The sequence below is a fragment of the Jatropha curcas genome, chromosome 2, assembly GCF_041381405.1.
Source record: "Jatropha curcas cultivar XTBG-Jc1 chromosome 2, XTBG_Jcur_1.0, whole genome shotgun sequence".
In the NCBI taxonomy this organism is placed as follows: Eukaryota; Viridiplantae; Streptophyta; class Magnoliopsida; order Malpighiales; family Euphorbiaceae; genus Jatropha; species Jatropha curcas.
In genome coordinates this window covers 12,027,724-12,042,930 of record NC_143152.1, presented here as the reverse complement: position 1 = coordinate 12,042,930, position 15,207 = coordinate 12,027,724, and the positions used below count along the sequence as shown (strand labels likewise).

General features: G+C 35.5%; 1 pseudogene; it reads left to right on the top strand.

The window, feature by feature from the left end:
* The first annotated feature begins 9,768 nt into the window (after positions 1-9,768).
* LOC149498253 (uncharacterized) lies at positions 9,769-12,363 on the top strand (annotated as a pseudogene).
* Positions 12,364-15,207: the final 2,844 nt, after the last annotated feature.

Here is a 15,207-nt window from a genome sequence, read left to right as displayed (position 1 = left end):
ATTTAAGTTCATCACCGGAAAACATTTTGAACTAACATTTTAAAAACATTACTGATTTTTGCTTACTGAATTGCTGATTTCACATATGTATGGCTCATATTAGCTTATGTAACTAAGAATGCGGGGTTTTTTCCTAAAAGTTAGATTTGGAAAGAACTGAATCGGACAGGCTTGATTGATTTTATTTATCAAAATGGTTTTCTTTTATTAAACTTATTTAATCCTCGAAAAATATTCTCTCACTTTTGTAAGAGTTTTATTTTGGAGTCGCCACCCTTATTTAGGAAAAATTCTCGAATTAGTCGATTCTTTAGAATCAACTAATCCAGTTTTAAACCAGAGACGATTTCGGGAGTTATATACAAAATAGAAAGGTGTTAGGCACCCATTTAGTCTGATTAAACCGGCCTCCACGTTGTCTGAAAATTTATAATAATTAATAATGAGATTAACTTCTAATTGAGATGTAAAGTGATTCTTATGCAATTTTTAGAAAACTATGTCATTCACACAAATTATTGTGAGCATAATAGACATGAAACACAAAGCATACACAAAAGAAGGAGAGAGGAGAAAAGAGTTACAAAATCATCCTAATAATACAATCTACCCTCATCCCTCCAAATTTTCCAAACCCAATTTAATATTGCAAATAAGCTTTAATGCGATCCATTAAGATCTCTTACATTTTGCAATAATAATTAATAAAACACAATAAGAAATGAAAGATCCCAACAAACAACATTTATACAAAGACAAACAACATTTACAGAATAATAGAACATACATTCCCAAGCACTCACACTCACACATTCATAGAATGAAAATGTGATGCCTGCTAGAGGTGCAAGATAATAAGTAAAGGGGTTAGTAAAATAATAATTATAAAGCATTGAATTAAAGAATATGAAATTAAATGACAAAAAAGTAAAACGCTTGTAATGTAAAGAATAGTAATCAAAGGATAAGAAATTAAAGGTTATTCAAGGTTTAAGCTCATGATCTTGATGTTCATCCAAGAAGATTAACAAATCCATCAATCGTAGCTCTCAACCTTGTTTTAATATTTATTTGATCCATCTATGACCAAATACGCAACCCAAGCCCTTTAAGATTGGAACTAGGCCAACAGATCTCTGAATCAGGACCTTTATTAGGTTTGTATATATTCAAAGCCTCTGCCCCCACACAGTGGCACAAGGCCTTTCCCATATTAGGAAGGCTCTGAGTTTAATAGGGCAAACACAGGGGCGTCTGAGTGCTTGTAGCGTAAGCTACACATTTGTGGCGCACGCCACACGTAGTGGCTTGCACCACTAGCTTGGGCCGCGTGCCATAGAGGTACAAAAACCCTTTTATGGTTGATCCTAGGTTTCCCTCACAGCAAGACCCAGAACATATGTTAAAAAGGCCAAAAAGGAAAAGAACAAGACAGAGAAACGAGTTTAAGATTCTTAGAAATTACCTCCTAAGATTCCTTTGATGTTTGAATAACAATGGATGAAGAACCCAACCCTTAGGTCCTTGTGTTGGCTCAAGGGTCAAATTCTAATCTCGGAATTTTGATGATTAAAACAAAATAAATAAATTTAAATTATATTATTTGTGCTAATAATATTTTATGCAGAATACATATGGAAAGTAATAAACAGAACAAGGCAAGTCCTACAAATCCAAAGTGTATGAAGACATCCGAAGACCCTAGCGGTTGGATCTTTAGGATTCATTATAGGATAGAGAGAAAATTTAATTATAATCACAAAAACTAATTCTTCTCTCATCAAAATTTTTCAAAAAATAGATTCTTCAAAATAAATCTTTTTTCGTCAAAAAAAGATGTTTTCGAAATTCCTTTGAAAGAAATCGAAATGTTCAAATTACCTAAAATTAAAGAGATTATGTCTCTAACGATTTTGGTAATAAAAATAATAATAAATCTTATGCACTTCTTTTTCGGAAACAAAATCCTCTTTGAAGATCTAAGAATTTTAATTTATCTTCTTACCTAAAACGAAGGAAGATCTTATTTTTTCGTTTTAGTAAGTAGAATCTTTTCGAAAAATATTTTTCAAATAATTGCTTTCTAAAATCTTTATGTTTTAAGGAAAGAAAGAACGTCTCCTATTTTCTTACCAAAAGGATAAAACGATTTTTTGGTAACTAAGATTTCTGTATCTTCTAAATAAGGAAAACAAATATTCTGATTTGAAAAAGAAATATCCACTTTCTAAAAACGAGAGTCACAGACCTCTCTATAAAAAGATGTTTTCAGTCTTTGAAAAGTGTGGAAGAAAGAGTTTTCATTTTAAGAGTATTCACCTATTGATCATATCTTTTATCTCTCAAAACTTACTCTCTACCCTCTTATTTCTTTTCATCTTTATACTTTACGTTTTTATCTTTAAAAGAGAAAAGAATTTTTATAACAACTTCTTTTGAAAAATAGTTTTGTTTTCTAAACGATTTTCTAATCTGAAAAACTATTTTTCTTGTGCTTATATTTGCATTTCTATCTGTCTATTTAGATTCTGTAATCTTTAGGAGACAAGTTTTTATTTGATAAACAATTGTGTAATAGCTTAGGTGAGAAGCTATTGTGAAAGAGGTTATCAAGCGACCTTCTCTGTGAGAGAGATTCTAATGTCTTGAATTGAATTTCTGTACTCTGCCAAAAACAGAAAGGGTTGAGGTTAACTAGAACCTTTGGAAAATCTAGTGGGATAAAGGGTAGATCTAGGTGTTGATCTATTGCCTTATACTATTGGTTTGTCTCTTACCCTTGAAAAGAGATAACATAGTTGAGGATCTCAAGATGAGTCTTGGGGAGTGGATGTAGGCGAGTTAGTGCCGAACCACTATAACTCACTGTGTTGATCTTTTTAATTTCTGAAGTTTTGCTTGATACTATTTTACTCTCACCTCTGTTCATACTCTAGAAATGCTAAAGTTGTTAATGGTTCTGATGTTCTAAAACTGGAATAAGTCTTATCTTCTCTGAATATTAGAACTTTGGAATTCTGATAAGTGAATATACCAATTTCTAAACTGTTCTTCTATTTACAATATATTTCACTACTTGTGTTTCTAATCAGTTTTCTAAACTTGATTAAAGCTTTGTGAAGCAGTTCTAATTTCAATAACTGTCTCTCACACAGTCTTATATGATTTTCTAAACTTTATGAGGAAGTTCTAATTACAATAGCTTTCCGTCATAAAGCAATTCTAATATTGAATAAGACATTGTGATGCAGTTCTAATTAATAGCTCCACTTTGCATAGTCTTTTTATTTTTCCTGAATAGAACATTGTGAGGAAGTTCTAATCCATAACTTATTTTTACAAGTTCATTAATTTTTCCGCTGCACTTAGAATTTTGTATTTTGTTTTTAAAGCTAAAATTTATATTTTTAGAAAACCCAATTCACCTCCCGTCTTGGATTGTGCCATACATATACGGGACCCACACCTTGATCCAGTAGTCTAAAATTGAAGATTAAGAACATATTTTTGGGATTCTTTGATTGATCTTTGGGTTTTTTTGTGATTGAATAAACAAAAATCTCAACTTTATATCAAAGGGTAACACTTGTTGCTTTGATCTTCTGCTTGAGTTTTGAAAAAACAATAGTTTCCCCCTTTAATCCAAAGAATCCTCCCTCGAGGCACAAAGTCCTCCCCATGCTTGGCTTGTTCAGCTTCGAGGGCAGTGTAAATGCGAGAACTCTTGCTTGAGGTTGAGTATGGAGGTACAACATGAGGTATTCTCATACTACCTTAGATGTTGCGATGTTCTGTCCAGCTACTGAACGGCTCGAGCTGGGATCGGGTGAGTTGCTACCACCCTTGGTTCATTATATTTTCTTTTTTTTTTTGTTTTTCTTATTTTCTTTTTGTCTTTTTGTCTTTTCTATTTTTTTTATTTTTTTCTAATTTTTTTTGGTTCCTCTTTTTTTTTTCTTCCCTTGCTTTTTTGTTTTGTTTTTTGGTTTTTGTTACAGATAGATAGATATCCATGGGGTGATGCAGCTGACTTTTTCAATTTCATCCAGGTAGTTGTCGTCTATTAGCACAGACGTTCCTCCTCCTGGGTCTATTCTATGATATGTATTACCTCAGAGAGAGGGTTATGAGTGGGAGCTTCGCCCGGACAAGAGGAGGGTCCCTCACGATGTCCTATTTTGCATGCTGTCTACAAGATCGATTCGACTAGAGTAAGGCATCGTAGCTGCTTGGAGAGGGTCAGCTGCCAATGATCACCTTGCAACTTCTATGCCTGGCGCTTATGCCGTATTTGTGCGGACCCAGCTCTTGGTCAACATCCCTCTTCCGACTGAGTTTGATCCTTTTGCTGAGGCGGAGGAGTTGGACAGAAGCCAAGGCGATGCCCGAGTTCAGGTGGATTTCGTCTCTTTTATTCTGTTCTTAGCTTTTTCCCCAGTGTGCTTTATTCACAGATTATGTCTTATTCTTACAAAAGCAGCAGTAACGCGATAAGCGTGTGAGGAGAGGATCCGAGCCTAGAACTTCAGATACGGCTGTTGTTGTCGTTATTTCGAAGCATGGGCCAGATGCCTTATTCTCTTTCATTTTGAATTGCACGGGCCAGACTGCCCAGGGCATGCTGTAAATGCATCTGTTGAGTCTATATTGGAGGTCACCACCTGGCTGCACCTATGTGAGTAACTTCTGCTCTTTATTCTGATATCTGCCTCTTATTATTCTGCTTGCTAATTGTTTGCCCTGCCCTTGTCTTATTTTGCAGGTGTCTATTGATGACTACAATAAGGTGTGCTAGTTGTATGAAGCGGCGCGCTTGAAGTTGCCCATAACGAGGCTCTCGGATGAGCACGTATCCGGAAGTACAAAACAATCACAAGAAAAATATGCATTACGCATGCCATGTATGCATGAAATGAATTTATTAATACTTATGAATGTAGGTAGCGAGCTGACACGGTGCCTCCTTCTGGCCGGGGTCGAGAGATGCAGAGTGGTGGGCGTTTTGGTCACGGAGCTGGACGTAGGCAAGTGGTCATTGAAGAGGTAAAGGAGACCAACAGTGACGATTCAAAGGAGACGGCTTCAAACATGTCTTGAATTGGCTGCCCCAGTCTTCTTTTCCTTTCTTTATCTATTCCTGGAGTCTGGACCCAGATTAGGAAATTTCTTTGTAAAGAATGATTATTCTCTCCTTTTTTATATATGAAGGCCCCGAAAGCCAATTTCTTTATATGTTTTTGAGTGATATTGGTATGTGCGGGCTTTATAGCTATTATTTACATTGCTTGTTGAATCTAAGAATTGAAAAGCGACAAAACAAAATCCGTTCGAACTAACTGCTAGCTAGTGGCATGCGCCACTATGCTGTGGCTTGCGCCACTAGTGCTGCAATGGCAGCCAATTGTCAACTTTTCCTTTTATTTTCTTGCTATAACAGCCCATAAAACGTTTATAAATTACAAAACTTCTTTCTTCTCATTCCAGACGAACTTTTCACTCAAAAACTTCCCCAAACTCTTCATTTTTTCTTCGTTTTTCATGGATCAATCCTTGGCACTTGCTTTTGAAGCATTGTTCCGTAGTTTTAGCCATGAGGTTTGGGATTTGCTGACACCATTCGAACTCAATGGGCTAAGCTACTACCGGAACATTCGGGTTCAACCCGGATTGTTGCAATGGTTGATAAACCACTTTGTTCCTTCAGACAACTTATTTTGCCACAACAATTTTGAGATCTATCCGTTGTTTGAAGAATTCAAAATCTTTTCTGGGAGAATACTCGTGGTGGAAGAAGTTCCTGCAGTGCCTCGATTGGATATAGACCCTGCTTCACTGATACTGTCTGTTTTCGATTTCTCGACCTATGAGATTTCATCATATGATTTTGGAGCTGATGTCGTGTCCCTGCAATCGCTTATAGTGTTGGCTCAAGGGTCAAATTCTAATCTCGAAATTTTGATGATTAAAACAAAACAAATAAATTGAAATTATATTATTTGTGCTAATATTATTTTATGCAGAATTCTTATGGAAGGAAATCGAATAAGGCAAGTCCTACATTGTGTGTGAAGATATCCGAAGACCCTAGTGGTTAGGTTTTTAGGATACATTATAGGATAGAGAGAAAATTCATCTATAAGCACATAAACTAATTTTTTTTCTCTCATCAAAAATATTTTTCAGAAATTAGATTCTTCAAAATAAATTCTTTCGTCAAAAATTTTATTTTCGAAATATACTCTTCAAAAATCAAAATGATTTAATTACCTAAAATTAAATATATTATGTCTCTAAAACGATTTTGGTAATAATTCATATGTTTTCTTTTTTGAAAATTATCTTTAAAGATCTAAAGGATTTTTATTTATTCTCTTACCTAAAACGAAGAAAGATTGTATCTTTTCATTTTTAGTAAGTAGTATCTCTTCGAAAAATACTTTCCCAAATAAAATACTTTCGGAAAATCTTTATGTTTAAGGGAAGAAAGATCATTTTCTATTCTCTTACCAAAATGATAAAATAAACTTTTGGTAACTAAGATTTTCATATCTTCTAAATAAGGAAAGAAAATATTCTGATTTCAAAATGAAATATCCACTTTCCAAATGCAAGAGTCACAAAGCCCTCTATATAAAGGAGTTTTTCACTCTTTGAACGAGGAGGAAGAAAGAGTTTTTGTTTTAAGAGTATTCACCTATTGATCACATCTTTTATCTCTCAAAACTTATTCTCTACCCCTATTTTTCTTTTCATCTTTACACTTCACGTTTTATCTTTAAAAGAGAAAAGAATTTTTACGATCACTGCTTTTGAAAAACGGTTCTGTATTCTAAACGATTTTCTAATCTGATAAACTGTTTTTCTTGTGCTTATATGTGCATTTCTTTCTGTCTATTTAGATTATGTAATCTATAGTGGACATGTTTTTATTTGATAAACACTTGTGTAATAGCTTAGGTGAGAAGCTATTGTGAAAGAGGTTATCAAGCAACCTTCTCCATGAGAGAGATTCAAATGTCTTGAATTGAGTTTTCAGTACTCTGCCAAAAACAAAAAGGGTTGAGGTTAACTAGAACCTTTGGAAAATCTAGTGGGATAAAGGGTAGATCTAGGTGTTGATCTATTGTCTTGTACTGTTGGTTTGTCTCTTACCCTTGAAAAGAGATAACATAGTTGAGGATCTCAAGATGAGTCTTGGGGAGTGGATGTAGGCGAGTTAGTGCCGAACCACTATAAATCACTGTGTTGATCTTTTTAATTTCTGAAGTTTTGCTTGATACTGCTTTACTTACACTCTTGTTTATATTTTAGAAATGCTAAAGTTGTTAATGATTCTGATGTTCTAAAACTGGAATAAGTCTTATCTTCTCTGAATATTAGAACTCTTGAATTATGATAAATGAATATACCAAGTTCTAAACAGTTCTTCTATTTACAATATACTTCACTACTTGGGTTTCTAATCTGTCTTCTAAACCTGGTTAAGGCTCTGTGAAGAAGTTCTAATTTCAATAACTGTCTCTCACACAGTCTTATTTGTTTTCTAAATTTTATGAGAAAGTTCTAAATACAATAGCTTTCAGTCATAAAGAAGTTCTAATATTGAATAAGACATTGTGAAGTAGTTCTAATTAATAGCTGCACTTTGCATAGTCTTTCTATTCTTTATAAATAGAACATTGTGAGGAAGTTCTAATTCATAATCTATTCTCACAAGTTCTTTATTTTTCTGCTGCACTTAGAATTTGATATTCTGTTTTTTAAATTCTAAAATATTTTTAGAAAATCCAATTCACCCCCCTCTTGGGTTGTGCCATACACATACGGGACTCACATATAGATTGTGCAATTAGTATGGATCGTACTAGCCCATACTGGCCTTCACTTGTCTGCTTTTGCATTCTTAGTCAGTACTTGCTACTCAGTGGCATCAATGACTACTGCAGCCTTAGACTGGTGCCCATAGTCGGGCAGATGGCTAGGCGCCGTATGCCATTTCCACTTATCCTAGTTGAAACTTTTATTTGGCTGGGAGATCAAGCTCGGGACCCTAGCTTGATACTTGGTCCGATGGGGAGTCTGCTTCATCTACAGGTAAATGCATTTTACTTTTTCTTTTATTTTCTTATTACTTTATTTATTCTTTCGTTTTTCATATGCTCCAACTTTTGCTTAAGCTGCCCTTTGTGGGTTTTCGACTTAATGAGCTTTTCCCTTTTTTTTTTTTCTTTTTTTTTCTTTTTCTTTTTTCTTTTTTTGAATGCATTTGTAGTCGTGGGCCTTTGAGAAGTTACAGGTGATGGACCCACCATCAGACCGTCTGATGTTTGATTATAGACCACGAGTCTATGTCCAACGTCACCGCTGTCACTACAAAAAAATGCGCTTTTGTGACAGATTTGTCGGTTGCAATATTGCGACCAATTGTGATGATTGGGAGATTGAATATCTACCGACTGATTTACGACCAAACGGCGACAGAATTTACGACGGACTTGCGACCGATAACATATCTGTCAGTAATTCTAGTGTTGATAATTCCCGTTAGTTTGGTTTCCATTTTGCAACCCGGTTGCGACTAATTTGCAATGGATTTTGCCACGAATTTGCGACCAGTTGAAAGTTCGTCGTAAAATTGCGCGCTGTAGTTCAACACCAAATTTAGTTTTCTGTCTGTAAGGGATTAGCGACCAATAGATTTGATCGCAAATTGGTCGCAATTTGTCTCACAACAAAACAACATCGCAGAATTAAAAATTGTGACTCATTTTTTTAATGATTTGCGACCGACAAAAAAATAGGGCTTTATAAGCGCTTGTCGTCTTACGCGAGTGCAGCCTCCTTCTTCTCCTTCTCCTCCCCATTTCCAGTCGTTTGCAGTGCCATTTCCAACCGCCAGCCGCATCCTTCTCTGGTCTGTTGCATTGCCGGTCACCGGAGAAGCCCTTCTCCTCTTCGTTCGCAGTCGTCTGGTCAGGTACAGCTATTGCTCTTTTTCTTTGTTTTTGTTTTTTTTTTTTGTGGAATTCGGTTTTTTAGTTGTTATTGTAGTTGAATGATAAAAAATTAACGAAATGTTGTTATTATTGTAGTTATTATTGTCTTTTTTTTTCTTTATTTTTTAGCTATTATTATTATTATTATTATTATTATTATTATTATTATTGAAGTTAAAATAATGAAATGAATTTCTTTTTTTTTGTTGTAATTTCATTTTTCTTTGTTTTTTTTGTTATTAACGAAATGTTTTTTTTGTTTTTTTTTTTTGTTTTCTTTGTTATTATTGTAATTATGAAATATTGCGTTCTATCTGTTATTATTGTTGTTATTATTCTTTGTTTTTTTGTTTTCTTTTTTTTTTTTTTTTTTTTTGTTATGAAATGAATGATGCATTTGAGTTGGAGGCCTAGTAGTGACCATTTTGCATTTGGAGAATGTTGGTATGATATAGAAGTGTTGATATTAGTGTGTTTTGACTTGAGATTCGATTATATTATACCGAAGTGCTGCCGAATTTATTTAAAAAACTGAATCTAAGGAATCGTACACTTACTAATATTATAGTATATATATATATATATATATAACCTTAGTCAGAACATAAATTCATTGGTGAGTTTACATATATGTAGTTACCCTTATCATAGAAATAACCTTAAAAAGTTAGAAATGTAAATAGAACATTACTTTTGGCATTTTTTAATGATGATCTAGGACCAATGCAATTACATAAATTTGCCCTTTATAAACAGAGTGTTAGGTAAAAAAATGCGGACTAATCGAGATTGGATGTACTGGAGGTACGAGGTCAATGGGATATTAAGACAAGAATTCTCACAAGCATTGGAATCGTTTATACAGTTTGCAGTTGGTAATCCCAGTTGTATGGATGGTAATAAGTTGAGGTGTCTATGTATTCACAAGAAGTGTCAAAATAGAGCCTTCTTAGATATCGATACAATTAAACTTCATTTATGAAAAATTGGGTTCGTGGAAAATTATTACAAATGGATACATCATGGTGAACCTCGAGTTTCCAGTGGCTCAGGCCACTCTATTTCTGTAAGTCCAAAAGGTCAACTTTATCAATTTCATTATGTTAATCAATGCAATGGTATGGTAATCGATGCGGGTAGAGCAGAATCTCATTGGGATAATATGGAGGAATCACCAAACTATGCAGCACAAAAATTGTTTAACATGCTAAGTGCAACTAATAGTGAACTGTGGCCTGGATGCAAGAATCATTCAGTTCTATCTGTAGTGGCACGATTACTTCACATGAAAGTGGAGCACCATTTTTCAGAAAGGTGTTACAATGATTTTGTACAGCTATCAAAAGAAGTGTTGCCTGAAGGCATTCGATGGTGGATAATTTTTACCGGATAAAACAATTAGTTCAGGGATTAGGACTACCCGTGGAAAAGATTGACTATTGTCGAAATAATTGTATGATATACTGGGGTGTTGACTCCGAATTAAGAAAATGCAAGTTTTGTAATTTTCCAAGATATCAACGGCGGGGTCAAGGGACTGGTAGAGTACAAAGAGAGAAGGCTTTCAAGAAGATGTATTATTTCCCTCTTGTTCCTCGCCTACAAAGGTTATATGCATCTAAGGCGACAGCCGAACACATGAGATGGCTTGCTTTGCATGAATGAGAGGAAGGTATAATGACTCATCTGTCAGATTCTGAAGCATCGAAACACTTTGATAATAATCATCCCGTGTTTGCTGCTGATATGAGAAATGTGAGATTGGGGCTTTGTATTGATGGGTTTCAGCCATTTGGCCAATCAGGACGACAATATTCATCATGGCCTATCATTGTCACACCATATAATCTACCACTGTCAATGTGTATGAAAGATGAATACATGTTTTTGTGTGTTATTGTACCTGGCCCTAATAATCCGAAATACAAGATTGATGTGTTTCTGGAACCTTTGATTGCCGAACTTAATTATTTATGGGAGTATGGGGTTGAATGGTTTGGTATTTCGGCCAATCAGAATTTCATAATGCGAGCTACTTTGCTTTGGACCATCAGTGATTTTCTAGCATTTGGAATGTTATCTGGGTGGAATAGAGCAAGCAAATTGGATTGTCCTCATTGCATGGAAAACACTAATGCATTTACACTAAAAAATGGAGGTAAACGATGTTGGTTTGATTGTCATCGCAAATTCTTAGCAGAATCTCACCCTTGCAGGAGAAATCGACAGTGCTTCAGAAAGAACACGACTATTTCTGATCCCCCTCCACCTGTGAACTCTGGAGCTGAAATATTACAAGAAATTAAAGATCTAGGACTTATGAAAGTTACAGAGTCGTATTGGAGTTCACTTCTTATACGTCATAACCTTGATGTGATGCACATAGAAAAAATTTGAAAATTTGTTCAACACTGTCATGAGCATTGAGGGGAAATCCAAGGATAATGCAAAAGCGAGAGCAGACATTAAGGAAATTTGTTGTCGACCAGAACTCGAGCAATCTGTACTTATTGGAAAGTTTCCAAAGGCATGTTATTCTTTAGATAAATCCTAAAGGCAAGTAGTATGCGAATGGGTCTGATCATTAAGGTTTCCGGATGGATACTGTTCAAATATGGGTAGATGTATCGACATGAGGAAATACAGTTTGTTTGGCATGAAAAGCCATGACTGTCACATTTTCATGCAAAGATTGATTCCTGTGGCATTTGGGGAATCGTTGCCAGGGAAAATTTGGGAAGCAATGACATAATTGAGTCTCTTTTTCAAGGAATTGACGATGACTGTTATCCGATGCAATCATATGGACAAATTGGAGCGAGAAATCCCAATAGTGATATGCAAATTGGAGAGAATTTTTCCACCCGGCTTCTTTGATTCTATGGAGCATCTACCGATTCATTTGCCTTATGAATGTCATATAGCAGGACAGCTACAATATAGATGGATGTATCCATTTGAGAGGTGAATTACTAACATCCCATTCTAATCATTACAATGTTATTTCAACTCATACCAATCAAGTTGTCTTTGTACAATTACAAACACCTGTAGAAAATTAAAAAGAATGTGCGTAATAAGGCAAAGGTCAAGGGATCAATTCGCAATGCATATTTGGTGGAAGAAGCTTCCACCTTCTGTTCACACTACTTCGAACCACATGTTTGCACGAAGCATCGGAGAGTGCCACGTAATGATGACGGAGGAGATTGAATAGAATCTGAGTTAGAAGGAAATCTAACAATTTTCACCTATCATAGGCATACGATTGGTAGATAAAAAAAAAAGATGACTGACTGATGCAGAGATACGAGCAGCTCAAACCTATATTTTGTTGAATTGCGATGAGATTACACCATTTATATAGTAAGTATAAATCTTGTAGAGAGTCTGAACTTAATACATCTTAGTTAAATCATATTTATGATAATTTTTTTCGTTCATAAATAGGAAATATATCAAGCTTTTACAGCTACAAAATCCCAATTTGATTGATACAGCAGTTGATGCAAAACTGGACTCTAAATTTGCAGAATGGTTCAAATGTTATGTAAGTAACTTTCTAATTACTTAACGTATATGTGTACATTCATAGATTTCACTCGAGTCATTAATATGTCCCATAGGCTCGAAGCTTGGGAAGCAATATTGATAACAGATTCATTACTGATCTAGCAAGGGGACCTCTATCGGTTGCTAATGCCTACTCTGGCTACTTTGTAAATGGTTACAAGTTTCAGATTGAGGATTATAGGGCAAGCATAAAGATAATGAATAGTGGTGTTTGCATAAAGGGATCAAACTACAGTGACAAGTCAAATGATTTTTATGGCAAATTGATTGAGGTTTTGGAGTTAGAATATCCATCCCTACCAATCAAGTGCACAATGTTATTCAAATGTGAATGGTTTTATCCTGTGCCAAACGTTGGGTTGAAGGTTCATCCTAAGTAAAATCTTGTGGATATTAATCAAAGAAGAAGATATATGAAGTACGAACCTTTTGTGTTGGCGATGCAAGCTAGGCAGGTGTACTATGTCCCATATCCATCATTGAAACGAGATCGTTGCGATTGGATGGCAGTATGTAAAATCAAGCCTAGAGCAGTTGTTCATGCAGTTGAAACCAAACAATCTGCTTTACTCGCAATATCTGATCCATTTCAAGAAGTTGCGATTGATACGCAACTGATGCAAGTTGTTGAAGGTTTAACGGATAGACTGGATGATGAAAGTGGAACTTATGTTGAAATAGGATCATCAGATGATGAAGAGGAAGAAGATAAAATCATCATGGGTACCTTAGAAGACGATGATAAAAAAGAGGAAAAAGAAGAAGAAGAGGAAGAAGAAGAAGAAGAAGAAGAAGAGGAAGCAGATGATGATAAAGACAGAAATACTTAATGCATTATGTATTATGGATAATAAATTAATAGATGTATATATAATATTATTAATGAAGAATTTTAATGTTATTCACACGCTTTATACATATTTACCACATGTTCTACAATTCATATGATTCTATACATAAATATGTAGGTTCTGTTATCTATAGTACAGATGGCTAGAGGCAGGACGGTTGATTCAGATGCCTTTGGTAGTGGTCCGTGTGGAGGTCGTGGCCGAGGACGCAGTACATGTGGACGAGGAGGGACTATCCCTCCTCCTTCTTCTTTATGTATGTCTGGGGCTTCATCCTCTGCTCAGCTCCTGAGCCGCCATCACTTCCTTCTGTTCCTTCCTCTTCTACCTTAATTCCTTGACTAGTAGAGTCTTCACCAGCTTCATAGTCACCTACTGTACCAAGTAATCATAAATGTCATAAACTGTCATTTCAGTTATATATTAATTATTTATTTGTATTGATAGCATTTGTCACTTCTTTTGCAGCTTCATCAGAGCCACGTAAGAAGCTTAGTTTGGTAGCGGGACAGTAAGTACTTATTTACTTTTCCTTTGTACTTGTTTTGTTCAGATTTTAATGCTTTCATCTATCTATATTTCACTTATATTTTTTTTCTCAACATATATCCATCATCTTGATCATCAAGGCAAATTATAAGGATAATCAAGCTACATCTCGATAAAGATGGATACACATGGGATGCTGTACCACAAGAGGCGAGAGATTTTTATTGGGAAGACTTTCAGGTACAATTTGGTTTGAAGTTATATCTTCATTCAATGTTTACAATTAATCAAGCTACCTCTCTTTATTGAAATTTGATTTTTCATTTTTACAGAAGCATTTCATATGGGAAGAGGCTATTACGGCTATGCTAAAAGTGGCCTAGGAGAAATTGTGCACTTTACGATATGCTGACTTCACCTATAGGATGCGAAAAAGCAGTAAGAAGCAGCAGTGCGTGTCTTAAGAGATATGGGAGAACTGGCAAAAGGCTTGGGAGGATCCTGCATTCAAGAGAAAGCATGAGATATTTGCACAAAATAGGCATAGTGAGACTAGCGGTGATGGAGTAAGACCTTCTCGACACACAGGCCAATCAAGATCTGCTATAGAGACATCTCGATTATTAATGAGTCAACTAGTCACAGTTACAAAATTGATGTTTAATGAAATGACACCATATTAATATATCATGCATAAAAATCCATTATAGGCTAAAAAATATGGTCGTGAGCCTACACCGATGGAGGTGTTTACTTACACTCACACAAAAGACCACGATGGAAATACGTTTGTCGACACATGTGCGTTGGGCATCAATGTAAGTAAAATGAAGAATATTTACATTTACCTTCTAGTCGTCTCTTACGTGTACAAGTTCAATATAATAAAGCTTGTAACTGCATTGATTAATTAATTTATTGTTTTTAGGAGAACTACAGTACAACTCGAGAGCGTGTTGTTTTTTCTTAGTCTGAATCTGAAGTTGATTCAAGAATTGATGAGTTGGCACTTTATCTGGAGGCCATAGGGGGCGAAAAGAAGAGGAAAGTATATGGCATCGGGTCTCAAGCATCACAGTTTTACTGCGGCTTAGCATCGTACGCTTCTGCAGCCACCTCAAGACCACAGCCTGACCACAGTGCTGAGGAGATTATTGCATTACGGGCTCGTATTGATGAGCAGGAGAGACAGCTTCCAGAGCTTAGGGCGCATGTCATGCGGATGTCCGGTCAGCCTGGTGCTGGTACTTCTTCCTCTGATCCTCCGCCTACTACAGATCGAGATGTATCTACAGCTC